This window comes from Pan troglodytes, chromosome 1 (assembly GCF_028858775.2).
Source record: "Pan troglodytes isolate AG18354 chromosome 1, NHGRI_mPanTro3-v2.0_pri, whole genome shotgun sequence".
NCBI lineage: Eukaryota > Metazoa > Chordata > Mammalia > Primates > Hominidae > Pan > Pan troglodytes.
The window spans coordinates 31371809-31387289 of NC_072398.2; the positions used below are offsets into that span (position 1 = coordinate 31371809).

General features: G+C 35.2%; 1 protein-coding gene across 18 annotated transcripts in view; it reads right to left on the minus strand.

The window, feature by feature from the left end:
• Nucleotides 1-15481, minus strand: part of SPATA17 (spermatogenesis associated 17) — a 226667-nt gene that overhangs the window by 125581 nt on the left and 85605 nt on the right. The window lies entirely within an intron of this gene.

A 15481-nucleotide genomic window follows, 5' to 3' on the forward strand; every position in this document is an offset into this window, starting at 1 on the left:
AGTAGAGATAGTGTTTCGCCATGTTGGTCAGGCTGGTCTCAAACTCCTGACCTCAGGGAATCCACCAGCCTTGGCTTCCCCAAGTGTTGGGATTACAGGCGTGAGCCATCGCACCCGGCCAAGAGCATAGACTCTCAAATGGCACCTGGTTATAACAGCTCTGCTGTGCTCCTTACTAGCTGTTTACCCTCTGGGCTGCAATATCCTCATTTGTAAAATGTAAATATATTAATATTAGTATCTTTTCCATTAAACTATTGTGAGAATGAGATAAGTTAATCAATGTAAAGTACTCAAAATAGTGGCTGGTACACAGTAAGGTGCTATGTAAGTGTTAGCTATTTATTGAACATTTACTATGAGCCAAGTATTAGGCTACATGCTTTATCTACTCAACTGGATATGCTTTCTCTAATTCCCTTGGTGGTCTCCTCCTTTCTCTCTCCTGATGAGAGTGCACTTTGTGAATGAAATTCCACAATATAGAGCATGGAATATGAGTTCCTAAGAGGCATGGGGCATGGGGTAAACCCTGATAACTGGAAAATAGGAGACAGAAAAGAACCATGCAAATAAATTTCTCCTTTCCCTGTCCTCCACCTACTACTCTGAGGGGTGGTTTCTCCTTGCAAACCTGAAGACAACCTGTGTGGCTAAAGACAGCAAGCATGGCCAGGTGCAGTGGCTCACGCCTATAATCCCAGCACTTTGGGAGGCCAAGGCGGGTGGATCACCTGAGGTCACGAGTTCAAGATCAGCCTGGCTAACATAGTGAAATCCCATCTCTACTAAAAATACAAAAAAATTAGCCTGGTGTGGTGGTATGCACCTGTAATCCCAGCTACTCAGGAGGCTGAGGCAGGAGAATCGCTTGAACCTGGGAGGCGGAGGTTGCAGTGAGCCGGATCGCACCACTGCACTCCAGCCTGGGTGACACAGCGAGACTCTATCTCAAAAAAAAAAAAAAAAAAAGACAACAAGCATATCTGCTGCACTATGTTGCATCACTATGGGGCTCTTTGTGAAGCAGTGGCCAGGACTGCAGGAGCTCATAATGCCTCATTCCTCCCTACAGAACCAAACCCAAAGTTCCAGCTGCCAGGAGTGCTGGCTGCTGACTGTTCATAACTATATCTCACTGGAGAAAATCAGCTGCCCTGCCCCAGGTAGGTTTTGTTATCCTGCCCCCAGCCTGGATTCAATCAATGACTGGGGATTGACAGAGTACATAGGCCCAGAGCCTTTGTCTCAGTTTGGGACCAATATAAAGGGCCATCCAAATAGCAGAGCTGAGACCTCCTGGTACAATTCAACTTCTCTCTCAACCTCCCTCCTCCCTTCCCTTAAAGATGTTGCTCCCCAATAAATCTCATGCACCAAATCACTGTCTGAGAGTTGTTTCCATCTATGACACTTCCATCTATGACCCCCTTTTCTAACCATCATTGAGCTGGTATTGAGCCACCCAAAGTATCAGCACTTTAATCCTCTATTTGTGTTCTGCTTTCAAGAGGTTCCTGGCTAAGACATAGATATCATCTCATTTAATACTTTCATAGTCCTGTGGGGCAGATATTATTACACTCATTTAACAGATGAGGAAATGATATTCACAGAGATTAAATCTCTGCCCAAACTCCTACATCTAGAAAGTGACAGAGTTAGAATTTGAATCTGGGTTTGACTCCAACATCTTTGCCTTTAACCACAATACTATACTCATATTGCCTAAATTCAGTATTTTATTTAGCTATCAATAGGACTTTTTTTCTGAAGAGGTAGCTTTGTATTACATATATTAGTTTTCCAAAGCACGCAAATGGAAGAAGCTGCTCTGTTTTAGAATGATTTCAATGAACTGTCACTACTCTTTCATCACCAGATTGTAAGATCATAACCAGGTAGCTCTGTGTGGCCATGAAATACACAGACCTTTGCATTTGCCACCACAAATGTCTTATTTTCCTTAAAATAAGTTTTCCATTTGCTATTTTTTGAGCAAGTAAATAATTCTAATTTACAACATTAATGTATAAAAGAGACTGAAGCTGAAAGATGCTTAGAAGCTATTTGGCACAATACAACTAACACACAATACAAACCTACAAGGCCTTTCAGCATTGGTCCCTGCTTCTCTCTCCCTCTCACTTCATGTTGCTCTCTCCCGGGATCACTATGCTTCAGTCACAATGGCTGTATTTCACTTCCTAGCAAACCATTTATTTCTACCTCAAGATCTTCACTTAAATTGTATTTACTTTCTGATGTGGATTTCCTCTACAGCAACCTGAATTCTCCTTTCACTGTTCTTTTCACTCATAAACATAATAATGTTGTTTTTCTTCCATATAACTTAATAAAATTTACAATCATACATTTATGGATACATTTGTTTAATATATGTCTTCCCTACTAGACTGCAAACTCTGTAAAAATAAAGAGTATGTCTATGTTGCCCATGTCTATTTGAATGAATAAGCAAACATTTTTAAAAGACTACTGTCTCCATATAAGTGTGTAGGTTTATGTCTATGAATGATGATAAGAACTAGAGAGAAGTGACTGCAAAAACAAGTATATAATCCTGCTCAATCCCGAGCCCAAATGAAAGGTAATGATTACTTCCTATCATGTAATAATTCATGTTTTCTTGCATTGCAGATTTTCTTTTCGTTGTTACATTTTTTCTTTTTAAACTGTTTCTTGATTTTGTCTAATGTCTCTACCAAAGGAGAAAAATAATATATTTCTATAAAATATTTTTGAGGAAAAAGAGCACTCTGCTCAAAATTATATTATTTCCACAAGTGATATAAGATAAAAAATCCAAACTCATAATCCTAATATATTAATATATAATATGTATGATATGTAACATATTATATAAATGACTCAATTATATACTGTTCAATATTTGCTCAGTATACTCATTAAATGCTTTGTTCACCATAATAAAAATTATTAATAAGATGGTCACATTCTTTTTGCTTTTCTTGTTCATTTCAAACTATAATACTAAAAACAGAATCTTTATAATTTTTATAGTCTCTTCTTTTTAAGTCAAGAACAAAAAACACAAAACCTCCATCGTTTCCTGTAAGAAGGCTTCATAGATCCCCTCAACAAAAATTAATCTTTAGTTGCTCCCACTGTAATACTGATTATGAATCCTTTATTTCTCTTTAATATGTCCATTACCTTCTGCAACACATTATAGTTGTAGGTATGCATGCATGACTTGCTAACTCCCCCTCCTGAATGCTAAGGTCCTGCTATAGGCTGAATATTCGAGTTCCCCCAAATTCACATGTTGAAGCCTAAATCCTAAATGTGATGGCATTTGGAGGTGGGGCCTTTGGGAGGTAATTCAATTATGGAGGTGGAGCCCCCATTGAATGGGATTAGTGCCATGGGATTTAAAACAGACATGAGAAAGATGCTCTCCCTCTGTGAGGACACAAGGAGAAGTTAACTGCCTGCAAACAAAGAAGAGTGCCCTTACCAGATGGATATGTTGGCACCTGTCTTGGATTTTTCAATCTCCAGAACTGTGAGAAACAAATTTCTCTTGTTTAGTCACTCTCTGGAATTCTGCTACAGCAGCCCAAACTGACTAAGACCGGTCCTGAAGGTCAAGAATAATGTTTATTCATTGATGTGCCCCTCCCAAAACACTTGGTGTAATACCTAGTACGAACTTGGTGCCAGCATCCTCTTTAACTATTTCTCAGTTGACTAGTATATTTCATCACTCCTGATGGTTTAATTAGGAGAGAGAAGAAACTACATTGTGAAAGTCCTCTGTTGGGAAGCGGGGGTAGAACCAGAACTCCAGCTCTTTGCCTAGGTTAGTGGGTCTCAAAGTGTGGTCCCTGGACTAGCAGCATCAACTTCACTTTGGAACTAATAAAAATGCACTTTCTCAGACCCCACCTCAGACTGGCTTAATTAAACATTCTGGAGGTGGAACCCTGAGGTGGTCTATGATATACTACAAAGAAGACACAATATGTACTTCACAATAATTCCACAAAAATCATAATTTTGACAAAGAAACAAATAATTACATCCAGACTGCTTTAAAAACACAAATTCCTAAAGCTGCAGAGTCAACTGCTAATAAATAATACTACATAGATTTCTTAAATAAAAGCAAAATGCCATCATCTGCACCATCTTTAAGAAAAAATAAAATTCTAACGAAATGGATTTAAACAACTTTTTACTGTCCTTATTCTGTTTTCATGGCAAGTAAAGTCAGTGTGTGCTTCTGTTGTAAGATGCCTTCAAAATAAAAATAGTCATGGGTGTGGTGGCACACACCTGTAATACCAGCTATTCTGGAGGCTGAGGCAGGAGCTTCACTTGCACCCAGGAGCTCAAGACAAGCCTGAGCAACATAGTAAGACCCTGTCTCAAAAAAATTAAAAAAATTAAAATAGTCAAATGGCATTAGTTTCTGCTGTGGTGTATTTGACATAAAAGTGTTTCAGTTAAATTTATTGAATGTATTTACATTTCATCTCTAACAATTGTCTGCTCTGAATATGTTCACATTAATTTAACCAAATAAGTAAGCCATAAAAGAAAAAAGAGAATGCTAAGTGTAAAATACAATAAAAATACTAACCATAAAAAAGTCATTTAAATGCTAGGATTCTGGGTTTGACATCTAAAAATATTTTGTGAGTGATAAAACCTTGGAATAGATTATCTGGAAGTTATTAAGATACCTAAAATATTCCCATTAGAAACAAAATTTAAGTCAGTCAAACAACTTACACCGCTTACTTTATCTACCTTATTTTGCTACTGGTTACCTACTCCCCGGATCTGTATGACAGGTGTTGCAAATTCCATTAGGGCAGCCCTTCACAAAGGGAAAATACGTTTAAAATGAAATATTCTGTAGCACATAGTCATTAACTCAAGCACTCAGGTTGCGCCTGAGTTTCACACCTTACTCTGAAATATAGAGTTGAAACTTTAACATTTTAAAAACATTCAGAAAGGTCCTCTCATTAAAAAATGAAAGGAAAATGTTTAGTTACAAAATCCTATGTTGCAGTATAGAAGAGTTTCTCTTCAAAAATATCTAAGCTATTTTAAGAGTTAATATCATGTAGAGAATTAACACTCATTTGTTTATTCAGGCAGGTATTCACAAATATATTTAAGATATTTAGAGAAATAAAGATGTTTAAACCATAGTACTTGCCTTCAAGTAGGTTGCAAACAAAATAGCTGATAATTTATCAGAATGTAGAAAATAAGTCAGTGAAAAAAATACATACGTAGTGCTTAAGTTCAGGGGGCTCACTTCTGATTAGAGGGATCAGAAAAGGTTTCATGGAAGGGATGGTATTGGAGTTGGGAACTGAACAACGAGCAAGTTTTCACTAAGTAGAGAGAGCAGGGATACAGAGGAGCAGTGTTGAAATAAGACTGGATTATTCACTAGAAACTCTTGCTCTCTTTGGCAGGCTTTGACCATCAACAGTAAAGGACAGAAATGCACTTTTGAGAAGAAAGTTTTCCTGGCCACACATAAATGGGCTCTCTAAGAGTAATGCTAGTAAATTTATTCTCTATAGACAAGACAGTTTGAGAATGAAAAAAGTAAAAAAGATGATAATGGTCAATGTTATAAAATTACAATACCATGACTTTAGTATGATCATACAAAGGGATTGTCCAATTGCTCTATTATTTCATTTACCTGCTTTGCATGATTATAAAAAGCAACAAGGCTCCATTCAAAGATCATTCATGAAAATCATTTTTTTTCTGCTTCTGGCATTTTTGAATCAACTTGGTTGAAAAGAATTTTTGTATAGTATTCTTTCTAAAAATATGCACATATTTCACAGTAAAATTATTTTCTTTTTATCATCTAGACAGTTGCTCTAAAAGGAAGTAAAATTTTATATATGTATGATGTCAAATAATTAATAATGACATAACTACAATATAGCAATAATAATAAAATATATTTATATGGTACATTATTTTCAGGGCTCCAAATGCTTTCAGATATTAATTCAGCCTCACAACATTCTACTAAGGTTGGTAGGGGGCAGATATTATTAACAAGGTCTCTGTTCATCTTTGTGAAATAAAATGACTTTACAGATTGTGACTTTGAGACACAGCATGGGGGCTTTCCTGCATAAAGATAGATGAAGGCATATCATATTCTCTCCATTGCCCATCTTCACAGTGATTCAGCTGTGGAGGAGGAGGATCAACCCACTAAATTTATGTTTTGGGTAGAGTTCAGAATTGAGGTAGCTACAGTTCCCATTTCATATAAAAAGAGTTTCATGATCTTGTTTATTTTGTGTTTACTCAAACATCACACATTGTCTCTCATTTAAAATGTGTTAACCTCACTTTAAAGCAAAAATAATTGCTGCTGCTTTTGCATGCAATCCACTAACCACAGACAAGGGACATCTCTCAACTAATCTTGAGGCTAACATAAAGCAGTAATAACATACCATAGGATGATGTCAACATATTTTAAAGCAGTATGCTACATGTAGTTTCAGAAATTATCTAATGAGTTTTGGGAAACTATTTATTGAGCAATTCTTTTACAGCTGATCTTGGAAATCATTTTTATATGAATGCCACAAGGAATGCCATCCCATTTATTGTTGGATAAGAAACTATTACAAAATAGTGGTGAGACAGAGAGAGAGAGAGAGAGAGAGAGAGAGAAACTGGAGAAATTTTCTTTCTCCATTCTTTTCATTGTCAACTCCAAGAGGGGAAAAGGATAGATTTAGAAGGAAAGGAAATGGAAAAAGCTGTCAAGCATTACAAAGGGGTAATTTAAAAGTGATTTAAAAATAAATGATTCTTTATCAATTTGCTTTTTTTGTAGTAGGTTATCACTACATAATTTCCTATTTATCCTAAAATTTGTTTATTTAGGTATACATATGTTCTATGAATTCCCATTCTATGCTAATATTATATCTAAAATACATGTTAACATTCTTATCCAAAGATTCACATTTTTTAGTATTAAAACTGTTAAACAATATGATTCAAGTGTTCATTTTGGGTTTGCTTAATTCTTATGCCAAGAATATACTCTAAAATGTAATCCCAGTGTTTATATTTCACATGTTTCTAGAACCTCTAGGTCATCTTTTACTATGGGATAATTAAAAGGAAGGAAATAAACAGATTATGGTGATCAGATTTATATTTCAGAAAGATCATTAAGGCAGCAGTAGGGAGAACAGACTTATGAGGAGAGCTAGGAAAAGAATTGATAGGGCTTGGCCACCAATAAAGAAAAGAATTTTTAGAATGAAAATCTCATGTTTCTGGCTTGGGTGCCTACATGAAGAATGGTTCAATTTACCATAGAAAGAGGAAGAGGTTTGGGGAAATAATTTTATCTAAACATGCTCAGCTTGAGATGTTGGTGGGATGTCCAAGTGGCAATGATAGCAGGCATTTGAATAGATGGTTAAAACAATCAAGATAGAGGACTCGGTGGAAGAATACTTGGAGTTATGAATCATCACACAAGTGCTAGCAGAAGTCACAGAAGTGAAAGTGATCATCTATAGAGTGTACAAGGAAAAGGTAAATGCATCGAGGAGGGTACACTACACTAATATTTAAGGTCAAATAGAGTACACAAGGAATGCAGAGAAGAAACCATTAGAAATGGAGAAAGGAAACCAAGAGAAAGTGGTATCAGAGAATTAAATTATAAGAGAAGAGAAGAAAGTGGTTTACAGTGCCTTTATGCTTCAAAGAGATAAAATAAGATGAAGGCCAAAATAGTCCACAGGACAGTATTACATATAAATGACTTTTAGCACTAATAACATTTTCTCAATAGAGTTTCATAATAATGTAAACATATCATAAAATGTGACTAAAAAGTTTACGTATTATTAATATATCAAGCATCTGCATCTGAGATAAATCTACTCAAAATCAGCAATATGAAAAATAGCATTCTCAATCCCTATCACAGAGTTTTTTTTAAAAAAAAGAAACTTTCTTTTATCGTCTATCAAAAAATCAGGTAAGAGAAGTGAGAGAGAGATAAGAACTTCCAAGTCCATCCATTCCTCAAAGCTGGACAACCGTAAGGCTAAGTCCATGGACTAACACTATTTCAGTCTTTTACTTTCAAATGAGTAATATTTTAGTACATTCCCCAGGAATTATTTTTTCCTCTAAAGATCACTACAAACAAGAAGGATTTGAAATTCAGACTGCTTTTTTTGTATTTGAAAACAAACAAACAAACAAACAAAAACTTGGCTGGGCGTGGTGGCTCACATCTGTAATCCCAGCACTTTGGGAGGCCAAGGTGTGTAGATCAGTTGAGGTCAGGAGTTCGAGATCAGCCTGGCTAACATGGTGAAACCCTGTCTCTACTAAAAACACAAAACTAAGCCAGGTGTGGTGGTGCGTGCCTGTAATCCCAGGTACTCTGAGGCTGAGGCAGGAGAATTGCTGGAACCCGGGAGACAGAGGTTGCAGTGAGCCGAGATCACGCCATTGCACTGTAGCCTTGGCGACAGAGTGAGACTCCATCTCAAAAAAAAAAAAAAAAAGTCACTTTACTGAAGACATTGTTCATTGCATTACTTAGTGTCTCCTACTGAGGACTTACATGTAAAATTTCTTTCAGGATCAGTGCTAGAAAAAACTGTTTCTTGGCATATGCAGTAATGTTTCTCCATTTTGTTAATGGGACATACTTAACTAATCATCTTCCCTGATCAATTACACCATTAGCATCATCATATCTATATTTTCCTTTACTGTGGTCCCCATGTCCTTTGTAAACTGCTTGAAATTCATTGTGGAAAGAGTTAAATTGAAATACCCACATAATGAGCTTTTTCCTTTTGTTAATTCCTTCTTGGGACTGAAGCATTTTTTCCTTTCTGTGTATTTTGTTTTTAAATATTTTGAAATGCCAAATTGTAAAAGGTAGTACATTCTTGTTAAAATATAGCATGTGAAAAGACTGTGATCAAATGGTTAATATCATTCCATATTTTAAAGTGATTACATGGATTATGTCATTAACTAGTAATTATGAATAAATGGCAGACTGTTTTTAAAGCAAAGAATATATTCTACATTTTATGTTGGACACCCTGGCTTGTGTTATTATATAATTTCTACCAAATTAATTACTATAATTATTGTATCTTGATATATAAAATGATTCTACAGAAAATAAGTTACACTTACAGTTAACATTACAGACTAATTTGTTTCTTGAAAACTAAAATGTTGTTTTCTTTACCTCTTTGGGATAGACCTTACTATAAAAGAACCTGTCATCAACATAAAATTAGATAAAGCAAAAATGCTATCATTTACTTGGCTGAGATCGTAATATTATGTTTTTAAAATGAGGTTTACTGAAATGTTATCTTGAGGTAATCATATTTACTCTCCTTATTTACACAATATCTATGGTGCTCTACTCATGTCCTTGAAATAGGGAACAGGGACACCATAGTATGAAAAAGTGGCCTCGCTGCTGGAGTTCATAAATTTTGTTCAGCTTTGGATGAGTTCAAAGAATTGCCATGTAAGAAAAGCCTTACAGAGGGAATTTATCTGATTATGGCAGTAATAATTACCCAGCTGTTTATTGCAGATAGAGAAATAATTCATGTAGGCAATAGGCCGTGGTGGCAATGACACTCCGCATTTAGTAAATATGCAAACTGTTCACTTCTAATTAACCAAGCTAGAGGATGCCCTTATTAAATGTATAAACTAAAAGTGCCTTCCTGACAAGTGATGAATTGTTACAATGCACAAACTCTTGCCACAGAATTATTGGAGTGAACTTGGGGCTTAACTTCATTAAGAGATCTTGTGGGATAGTTAAATGAGGATGGACAGCATAACAAGGCTTACCTGACAGCCAATGATATGTTAGAGCTTAATGGAACTGAACCTTTTCTTCTGACCTACTTAACTGTTCAGATTCACAATAGATAAATCGTGAAACTGCAAAGTTAATTTGAGTTTGAATAATAAAAATAAATGAAATAACATGACAGCCCACTTAGGGAAGCTACCTGACAGTTTACCTATTTATTGAATGAACCTACAAAACAGCCAGTTTTTTTAATGATTCAAATATCTTTCACATATCAAAAACTGAAAATATGCCACTCTTTAAAATAATTAGTTTAACAAAAATCGTCCTGTGGAATAGCTTTAAAATGAAATACATTTCAAAAAGCAAACAAATGAGTTTTATCAAAGAAAACATAAAAAAATTAATCTTAATATTGGCTCTGAGTTTCACTTGATTTTTAGCAAACAATCAACGATGAAATAGCTCTGTTTTTATTTTATGCTTAACCTTACATTGAGATAACTATTCATTCTTTGTCAAACATCTATACTAATATTTGTATAACAATTAAGAAACAGGTAATGTCTATTTTACAAATTTGTTGTGAAAATTGAATGAGATAATAAAGGGCTTAGCACCATGCTTGGTATACCATAAGTGCTCAAAATATGTTAGCAATTTTAATGTGTTTGAATGACATTAGCTCTATTTGATTAAAATATTATTTCCTATTGTTTTATCAGAATATATTTTATTTCATAGTATTATTTCTTCCATTACCTCTGTAGTAACTAAATAAATAAGTTTTAAAAACTAAACTTCTAGTATGTTTCCAGTACTGTTCTTTTATTTTTTATAAGTTGAATTTACAAAATGCAAGACAGTATTAGATAACCTTCCAACACAGGTACTTTGTAAATGATTTGGTACTGATAATCAAAATTTTAAGATGATTTTAAAATGTACTCCAGGCAACTAGTCAACCCAAAACAGAGCTCACAAAAAGTTAAAGTAACTGCATGTATTAACATTTAAACAACTTTATGACATATTTTTGCAGATGGAAAAAGTGAGGTGCAGAGATAGTAACTTGACTAAGGATACGAAACTATTCATTGGTGTAGGTGAGATTCATGCTGAGGTCTACTGAGACTCTAAGCTTGCCTTTTCATCCTTATTACCCAGACTTTGAGACTATAAAATGTGTGAACTGGCATTTTAGATAATGCCAGAATATTACTGAAAATGTTTGCTTAATTATCCACTTACTATACAACATGAGAGGAAAAATATGTAAAAGAATATTATACATTTTAAGAGAATCAGACTCTTTAACTATTCAAATATTCCTCCAAATTTAGAATAGATAACTTCATTATTGAAGATTTATGTACTAAAAAATAATACATAACCCCTGCTTTCAAAAATTTATGCAATCATACATTTACAACATACAATCTTATTTTCAATGAACACTATGCATCAAGAACTGTAATGAGTAGGGAAATTGTCAGTTATATATTAATACTGATGATCTTCAAAATAGAAGATAAAACTTCCATATCTCAATGAGAGAATGCAAAAATGAAGGGCCCAAATAAAATAGTTTTAATTAAGAGAGGAGCCATGTATAAGAATAACAGTTTTTTGTTATTATTATTATTATTATTATTATTATTTTTGAGACGGAGTTTTGCTCTTGTTGCCCAGGCTGGAGTGCAATGGCGCGATCTCCGCTGACGGCAACCTCCGCCTCCTGGGTTCGAGCGATTCTCCTGCCTCAGCCTCCCGAGTAGCTGGGATTACAGGCATGTGCCACCATGCTTGGCTAACTTTGTATTTTTAGTAGAGATGGGGTTTCTCCATGTTGGTCAGGTTGGTCTCTAACTCCTGACCTCAGGTGATCCGCCCGCCTCAGCCTCCCAAAGTGCTTGGATTACAGGCGTGAGCCACCGCTCCCCGACAGTAGTTTTTTTAAGGCTTTAAATGCATGCATAAATTTAAAACAACTTAGGTTTCACAACTTGAAGGAAGAGTAAGACCAAGCAAAAGTAAAGATGATACTCCATTTAAGGAAAGCATAATAATAATAGCCAATATTTATTGAGTGGTTATTGTAGTAATAATGTGTGGATTTCTAGGAAAGACAATGAATATGTGCTCTTTTGCCTATAACCCTTTTCTAAAAGCAGCCAAAATGAAAAAAAAAAACACAAAAATATGGGAAAAAAAGGGAAATACGCATGAAAACAAGGAACAGTCACAACCCCCATCATAAACTCAGGAGAATAACTGGAAGCTGAATGAATGAAGAATATCTGCCAGGTTCAATTTAATTTAAAGCCCAAGTACACTGTATCTTCCTTAATCACAAAATCAGTGTAGTATATGGGCAAGTTCAATACTGAACAAGTTTGACGGCCCTAGTGAGAACCGCAGCCAAGAGGGTTTATAAAGACTTGGGGATAAAAGGGATGCAGGACTGAAGAGAGAATTTGCAGCCAAGCAATTTCCCTTTTTGTTGATCAGAACTTCTGATTGGGTTGACAACTGATGGCAAATTGGACTGGAGGAGAATGAGGAAAAGTAGCTTGAGAGCTTTTGAATAAGGTCAACTGATGAAACAAAAGCCAGTTTATGAGCAGTAGAACTTCACACTAATCCCACTTCATGAAATCAATATCCACAGTGACAGGCGGTCAAACAGGACTTGGGAGGATAGTGACAAAAGCACAGCTGCCCATTTCTCCAGTTTATTCTTCATCCCTCATCAGATGGTTGAATGACTGAGCAAGAAAACAAGCCATCAATATCCAGCCTTCTAGCAGAGTACAAGAATTTTTAGACAATTAGAGATTTTGGTAAGGTATAAAATTACTCCAACAAAATATATTACTTTCCTGTATATAAACAATAATCACTTGGACAATGAAAGAAAATATATCATTAACAAATACAACAGAAAAATACAATATTTCTAGAAATAAAATTAACAAATAAAAATACAGCCTATATTAAGACAATCATAAAAATTTACTTATGAACATTTTTTAAATTCCCACATAAATAAGAAGACATTCCTTTACAAGAAGATTAAAATTATGAAAATACAACTTTTTCCTACACTATAAGTTTAATTTAAACTATTTAAAAACATAATCTGGGGCTGGGCGTAGTGGCTCACACCTATAATCCTAGCACTTTGGGAGGCTGAGATGGGCCGATCACTTGAGGTCAGGAGTTTGAGACCAGCCTGGCCAACATGGCGAAACTCTGTCTCTATTAAAAATACAAAAATTAGCCAGCTGTGGTGGCGCAGGCCTGTAATACCAGCTACTCAGGAGGCTGGGGGACCCGACTTCCTTGAGCCCAGGAGGCAGAGGTTGCAGTGAGCTGAGATCTTGCCACTGCATTCTAGCCTGAGTGACAGAGCAAGACTCTGTCTCTAAAAATAAATAAATTAATTAAAATAAAAACACAATTTGGTATTTTTGAAACATGTCAAAATGCTTCAAAATTTAGTTGGATAGAGAATTTTAAAAATAAGCCACAGTATTTTTTGGAAAAAAAAGTATTTTATAGCTATTTAAGCCATGTGATACTATGTAGGATTACAAAGAAAGAGAAGAATCAGACAGCACAGGTTGACAAGAAATATACTTGAGAACACGTGGGCACTTAGTATATGATAAGATGGCACTTACAGTAAGAGATGAAGCAATAATTTAATAAATGCTTTGGAATAACTTGTTGGTCATTAAAAATTTTTAGGCCAAATTTCAAATGCACTCCTTGTATTAAATAGATTCCAGAGAGATTCAATATTCAGTGTGACAAAAGTAACTCTAAAATATCAAGAGAAAATATGGATGACTATTCTTAAAATCATGCAAAGAAGAAATTAGAAAAGAAATTATTGGTAAATATAACCATATAAAGAACTGAAAGGCCACCATGTTTCAGAATCTCCATAAATATGTTTGCACGTCAAATGCAAACAAGGAAAGATAATTTCAGCACAGATGATAAAGGATTTGTTTCCTTAACATATATAGGGCTTTTTACAAGTGCACAGGGGAAAAAAATAAACTAATTAGGCAAACAGAACAAATATAAACAGGAAAGTCATTACAGAATACAAATGGCTACTAAAGATATTCAAATTAATAAAATTCAAAAATTAAATTAAAAATTAGAATTGTTCTTTATTAGATTAGAAATTATTAACAAAAATATAAAGAAACAGGAATTTTTGTGCACTGTTGGTAGAAGTACAAATTGATATTTTTTCTTATGAAAATTGGACAATTTATTTTTATTTTTATTTATTTATTTTTTTGAGACAGAGTCTCATTCTGTTGCCCAGACTGGAGTGCAGTAGCACAATCTCAGCTCACTGCAACCTCCACTGCCTGGGTTCAGGTGATTCTCCTGCCTCAGCCTCCCGAGTAGCTGGGACTACAGGCATGTGCCACCAAGCCTGGCTAATTTTTGTATTCTTAGTAGAGACGGGGTTTCACCATGTTGGCCAAGCTGGTCTCCAACTCCTGACCTCACGTGATCCACCCACCTCGGCCTCCCAAAGTGCTGAGATTACAGGCATGAGCCACCACACCTGGCTGACAGTATGTTTTAAAATATAAGATATGTTTAAACTTTTACCCAAAACCTCATTTATAGAATTATACAGAAAAGAAGATAACAGTATAAATGCAAATAATTTCTTGCAGATAAATGATATATTAAATGTCCATTAATATAGATAGAACTTATTTAGATACAAGTTATGGCACAAACACCATAGACATACATGTATACTATAGGCACTGAAAACTTTGACATGAAATTTATATGTATTGACATAGAAAATGTAACTTGTCATGGTGGATAAATAATTCCTTCACTCCTGTTTCCTTCCATGTGGAGGAATGTACAACAGCTAGAAAAGCAGTTTAATTTGATTGGAGGTTAGCTCCGCCCATGTCCCTTCAGAGGACAGGGGTGGCAGCAGACATGCTGAGCTTGGCAGGACCAGAGGCTAATGCAGAGAGGAAGTGTCTGCTTAGTACTGTGGTGACTGCCTGGGAAAATCTATCTAACTCCTGTTATGCAGTATTTGAAAAGCCCGTTATCTGCACATATACTGTATTCCATATTACTAGCTTTAGCAATCATACATGTGATTTTTTGGTCTCTCATCTGCCCTATTGTTTTGTCTTATTTCCCCATTGGCCTAGATCACAGTTAGGGAAGAGTGAGATTTATTAGATAGACTTCCTCAGACCCATTTAGTTCTAAATCAAACAATAATTGTTTGCTTGAGTTCCCACTATGTTTCAAGTACTGTGGTAGGTGCTAGGAGTATAGTGATTTATGAGGAAGAATGGGCAATATGAAAATAACTCCAAAAATTTTACAATGGGATAAATTCAGGGGAGGAAAATTATGGAGAATTATGGAAGTATACAAAAGAAAGATTTAATCTATTTATAGGTTGGGTGGGATGATTGGGGGTTAGGAAAGATTTCTCTGAAGAGGTGAAATTTAAGAGGATATCTGAAGGATAGAAACAAATCTTTTATGGGCCCCCGACTTTGGGAAAGAAACTTT